A 6,000-nucleotide genomic window follows, 5' to 3' on the forward strand; every position below is an offset into this window, starting at 1 on the left:
CCCATGTGTGTCCCAGATGTTGTTGAGATCCACATATACTGTAGTGTAGCATTGGGGCACAAAAAAAAGATATCTAAATATTTAAAAGCAGTTTCAATAACAGCATAAAATGTATTTATTTATTTTTTAGACATACATTTTTTTTTTTTTTTTTTGCTGTCTATCTTTATTATCATTCTTAAATGTCAGTTGAAGACAACTTGGAGTACCTTGTCTGCATATTGTGCACAACCCAACATAAACAAGCTCAGCTTGACATGCACGCTGGGATACACTTTCACACCCTAGGTACACCTTTTACACTGATTCAGTTCCATTTCTATTCATATTTGATGTTTCACGAGTTCACACTTACATATATTTAGCACGAGTAAGGTAATCTGTATTTGGCGAGTATAGTAATGCGTAGTTGGCGTGCTGTCCTGGGGAAGGGCTCCGGGCTCAGGAATGGCCTGAACCCAGAGTACCCCCCATAGGGTTGCTGATTATCCGTCAAATTAATAGAGGTATGTCAGCTGTATTTATAGCCATACATTGATTAACTTGAGTGCGAACCTCCTGTGTTAATTAGGCTAAGTATCTGACGCGCTCCTCCCGAACTTTGTTAATAAAACATAATTTCACGAGTTCACACTTGCATATATTTAGCACGAGTAAGGTAATGCGTAGTTGGCGTGCTATCCTGGGGAAGGGCTCCGGGCTCAGGAATGGCCCGAACCCAGAGTACCCCCCAAAAAGCAATTGTGTTGGACAGCCGCCAGACTAAGAACCCCCCAAATACGCACTGAGATCTGGCGGGAGCTGGTTTTGAGAAATCGCTTGTATGATAGGCCGAAGTTTGCGTGCTCCGTGGGAGCATATTGGCATAGGATGGGTAGGCCCGACCGGCCGCTGGTGGATTGCGTGGTTGGGCGCTCGGTCGGGAGGACTCGAACCAATGCTCGACAGTGTGCTCACTGGGTTGGAACGAGTGAGCCCTACCGGCCGATGGTGGATGAGCAGTATAATTGTGGCCCTGACCAGGGGGGCCCCGAGTTGCCTTGAGTGGAGCAGATCACGGAGTCAGCCGTTAGCCCCTGCTAATCAGAGGACAGAGGGCGGGTGGCTGACCGAGAGAGCCCATGAAGCCTCCGACTGGAGATCAAGACTCCGGACGTCGGATGAGTGGGTCCTATCGGCCTGACAGGTAAAAAGAGTTTGAGACGTCCAACAATGAGGACTCTCGCAACATCCGACAGGAGATCAAGACTCACGGCATTGGATGGATGAGCTTCGCTTGCGGGCGTCAAGTATAGGAGCCCAGCCGGGAGAACTCTCGCCAACGTCTGATGTGAGATCAAGACTCATTTCGTCAGACGGGTAAGTCTTGCTGGGCGGGCAAGGAGAAAAGGAAAACTGGACTGGGAGGGCTCTCGCAGCATCCGATGGGAGATCAAGACTTGAGACATCGAACGGGTAAGCCTCGCCAGGTGGGGGAAAAAAATGTGAGGTTTGGCTGAGAGGTTTTGGACAGCGTTCTGTGGGTGGGACGAGACCTATGGCGTCAAACGGCTGGGCCTCGCTAACCGTCAGACGGAAGGTAAAAATGGGTGGCCGGGAGACTCTCGCCAACGTCCGATGGGAGATTAAGACTTGCTGTGTCGGACGGGTAAGACTTGCCGACCGTAAAATGGATAGGGTAGTTTAGTCTGGCTGGGAGGCTCTCACCGACGTCCGATGAGAGATCAAGACTCATTGTGTTGGACGGGTAAGCCTCGCTGAGCGTGGGACTTGAAAAGGTAAGGCTGTCTGGCCGGGAGGCTCTCATCGGCGTCCGATGGGAGATCAAGACTCACGGCATCGGACAGGTAAGACAGAAAGGTAAAGATGAATGGCCAGGAGGCTCTTGCCGACATCCGACAGGAGATCAAGACTCACTGTTTCAGACGGGTAAGCCTCGCCGGCCATAGGATGGAAAAGGTAAGGTTGTCTGACCGGAAGGTTCTCGCGGCATCCGATGGGAGATCAATACTCGCTGCATTGGAATGGTTAAGCCTCGCCGGTGGCAGATTGAAAGCCAGGATTGCTTGGCCAGAAGGCTGCTTTAGCGTTCGATGGTGGTTCGATACTCACGGCGCAAGTAGGCAAACGTCACCGGTAGTTGAAAGAGAAATGTATTCTGAAGGCTCTTGTCGCATTTGACGGGAGATCAAGACTCGCTGTGTCGGACGGGTAAGCCTCGCCGGCCGTAGGATGGAAAAGGTAAGGTTGTCTGGCCGGGAGGCTCTTGCGGAATCCGATGGGAGATCAATACTCGCTGCATCAGATGGTTAAGCCTCGCCGGTAGCAGACTGAAAGCCATGATTGCTTGACTGGATGGCTGCTGTAGCATTCAACGGTGGTTCGATACTCGCGGCGCGAGCAGGTAAGCATCACCGCTAGTTGAAAGAGAAACGTATTCTGAAGGCTCTTGTCGCATTCGACGGGAGATCAAGACTCGTGGCATCGGTCGGGAATGCGTCGCCGAGCGAAGGACAGAAGGGCAAAGTTACGCAGCGTTGGATGGGCAAGCCTCGACGAACGTAAGACGGAAGGGTGAAGTTGTGTGGTCGGGAGGCTCTCGCCGACGTCTGACTGGAGGTCAATACTCACGGCGTCAGACGGGTAAGCCTCGCCGACCGTTGGATGGAAAAGGTTGGGGTTGTCTGGCTGGGTGGTTCTTGCGGCATCCGACGGGAGATCAATACTCACTGCGTCGGATGGTTGAGCCTCGCCGGTAGACTGACTAAAGGGCCAAGGTTGCTTAACCGAGAGGCTGTTGTAGCGTTTGACGGGGAGTTCAATACTTGCGGCATCGGACGGATAAGCTTAGCTGGTAGTCAAGTGGAAAAGGCAAGGTTTGATCAGCCGGGAGACTCTCGCCGACGTCCGACGGGAGCTCAAGACTCGCTGTGTTGGACGGGTAAGTCTCGCCGACCGTAAAATGGATAGGTTAGTTTAGTCTGGCTGGGAGGCTCTCGTCGACGTCCGACGGGAGATCAAGACTCACTGTGTCGGACGGGTAAGCCTCGCCGAACGTGGGACTTGAAAAGGTAAGTTTGTCTGGCCGGGAGGCTCTCACCGGCGTCCGATGGGAGATCCAGACTCACGGCATCGGACAAGTAAGACAGAAGGGTAAAGATGAGTGGTCGGGAGGCTCTCGCCAACATCCGACTGGAGATCGATGCTCACAGCGTTGGATGGGTATGCCTCGCCGACCGTAGGATGGAAAAGGTAAGGTTGTCTGGTCGGGAGGTTCTTGTGGCATCCGATGGGAGATCAATACTCGCTGCATCGGATTTTTAAGCCTCGCCGGTGGCAGACTAAAAGCCAAGATTGCTTGACCGGATGGCTGATTTAGCGTTCGGCGGTGGTTCGATACTCGCGGCGCGAGCGGGTAAACTTAACCGGTAGTTGAAAGAGAAACATATTATTATGAAGGCTTTTGTCTTGTTCGACGGGAGATCAAGACTCACGGTGTCGGTCAGGAATGCGTCACCGAGTGAAGGGCGGGAAGGCAAAGTTATGTGGTCGGGAGGCTCTCGCCGATGTCCAATTGGAGGTCAGTACTCGCTGCATTGGACGGGTAAGCCTCGCCGACCGTGGGATGGAAAAGGTAGGGGTTGTCTGGATGGGAGGTTCTTGCGGCATTCCGACGGGAGATCAATACTCACGACACGAGTATTGCATTACCGGTAGTTGAACGGAAAAAATATTTGGAAGGCTCTTGTCATGTTCGATGAGATCTCAATATCCGCAGCATCGGACGGATAAGCGTCGCTGGTAGTCGGACGAAAAAGGCAAGATTTGCTCGACCGGGAGGCTCTCGCAGCATCTGACGGGAGTTTAATACTCACTGCATCGGATGGTTAAGCCTCGCCAGTAGATGGACTGAAAAGGCCAAGATTTGCTTGACCGGAGGCTGTTGTCGCATTCGAAAGGGAGTTCAATACTCACAGCATCGAATGGATAAGCTTAGCTGGTATTCAGGGTGGGAAAGGCCAAGGTTTGCTTGGCCCGGGAGACTCTCGCCGGCATTTGACAGGAATTCAATAATCACAGCGTCGTTACATCCGTTACCCAATTGCTCATTAGTGATAGCCTTGGATGAGGGGTCTATGTACAAGCACAACTGTTTTCAACACTGATTATAAGCATATATCAGCATATTTTGCGCATGCGCTGATTTGTGACTACGTGTTTTGAGTTTGAGCTCTGTCAAGTTGATTCTTTATCGTCTATTTTTTTTTATCTTAAAACTATTTTATACACTATCTTTTTCGTTTTTATAACGTGTGAATATATCCACAATAGCATTCTAAAACAAAAACAATCGGAGCGCCTTGTTATCACTAGTTTTATTTTGATTTCTCGTGTTTGCTATTAGCTTATAGCCCGTTAGCATAGGCAGCGTGCCTGCCGCTAATCTAGCTTACACTGCTAATACTCTATTCACACACATTGCCTTTGTCTCACTCTTATTTGCTTAAATGGCGGATTTGTGTCTACCTTTGAGTGCAGGTGAGGACACGTTCGAGCTGCATTCGGTGCAGCTGGAGCTGGAGGCCGTGGAGAAGCAGATCCGCGACCTGGTGGAGAAGCAGGCCCAGCTGAGAGAGAGGAGAGCCGCGCTGGAAACATGCGCGCTGAAGCGCTGAAGCTCACAAGTCCGGGGTAAGTATACAGCACGCTGCTAACACTCCCACCACCTCTACTCCGTGCGTTTCTCTATACAGACACTGTGCACCCAGGACGCGGTCTTCACAGATGTCCTTCACTCCGGCGCCGGGACGCCACGGACCCTGGGTGCAACAACAGCAGCGGAAGACGCGAGCCAGGCCCTGGGGGACAACCTCGCCGCCTCCGGTCTTCGAGATCTCCACCCGGAACCGCTTCGCTCCCCTCCGCGAGACGGAACGCGACGCTGTGATCGTCGGAAGCTCCATCGTCCGGCACGTCCGTGCTACGCTAGCTGAAGGTAAAGTGCACACACACTGTTTCCCCGGTGCTCGTGTTCTCGATGTTTCTGCGCAGATACCCGCGATCCTGAAGGGCGATGAGAGCATCGGGGCTGTCGTGCTGCACGTGGGGACTAACGACATCAAGCTGCGGCAGACGGAGACACTGAAGAGGGACTACAGGAGCCTGATCGAGACGGTACGCAGCACATCGCCCGCGGCGAAGATCATCGTGTCAGGTCCACTTCCGACGTATCGACGAGGACACGAAAGGTTCAGTAGACTGTTTGCTTTAAACGAATGGTTATTGTCATGGTGTAAAGAACCGAAACTGCTCTTTGTAAATAATTGGAATCTTTTCTGGGAGCGTCCTAGGCTTTTCCGTGCTGATGGCCTGCACCCCAGCAGAGTCGGAGCGGAACTCCTGTCGGACAACATCTCCAGGACGCTACGCTCCATCTGACTAGTAAGTCAATTCTCAAATGACTTTTGTTCTACCCACTTAAATGATAGAAGTACCCGCGTTGTCCAATCTATACAGACTGTGTCTGTCCCCCGAATAGCGAGGTCAAAATATAAATTTAATGCAGGATCTAGAAAAAATCTGATCGTGATTAAACCAGAAAAACACAAAATAAATGAACAAAAACAATTTTTGAAGCTTGGGCTCCTAAATATTAGATCACTCGCACCCAAAGCAGTTATTGTAAATGAAATGATCACAGATAATAATTTTGATGTACTCTGCCTGACTGAAACCTGGCTGAAACCAAATGAATATTTTGGTCTAAATGAGTCTACTCCACCGAGCTACTGTTATAAACATGAGCCCCGTCAGACTGGCCGTGGCGGCGGTGTGGCAACAATATATAGTGATATTCTCAATGTTACTCAGAAAACAGGATACAGGAGGTTTAAGTCATTCGAAATACTTCTGCTTAATGTTACACTGTTAGATATGCAAAATAAATCTCTCTTATCTCTTGCTCTGGCTACTGTGTATAGACCGCCAGGGCCATATACA

At 50.8% G+C, this 6,000-nt stretch overlaps 1 protein-coding gene across 2 annotated transcripts in view; it reads left to right on the forward strand.

Annotated features, from left to right (window-relative positions):
* Window positions 1-5,301, forward strand: part of lpp (LIM domain containing preferred translocation partner in lipoma) — a 232,146-nt gene extending 226,845 nt beyond the window's left edge. For both annotated transcript variants that reach the window (XM_079431836.1, XM_079431837.1), the window contains exon 12: window positions 4,540-5,301. The gene's annotated coding sequence lies outside the window, so the exon portion shown is untranslated. The remainder of the gene's footprint in view (window positions 1-4,539) is intronic.
* The last annotated feature ends 699 nt before the right edge of the window (window positions 5,302-6,000 follow it).

Source organism: Barbus barbus, assembly GCF_936440315.1.
Source record: "Barbus barbus genome assembly, chromosome: 13".
Lineage (NCBI taxonomy): Eukaryota > Metazoa > Chordata > Actinopteri > Cypriniformes > Cyprinidae > Barbus > Barbus barbus.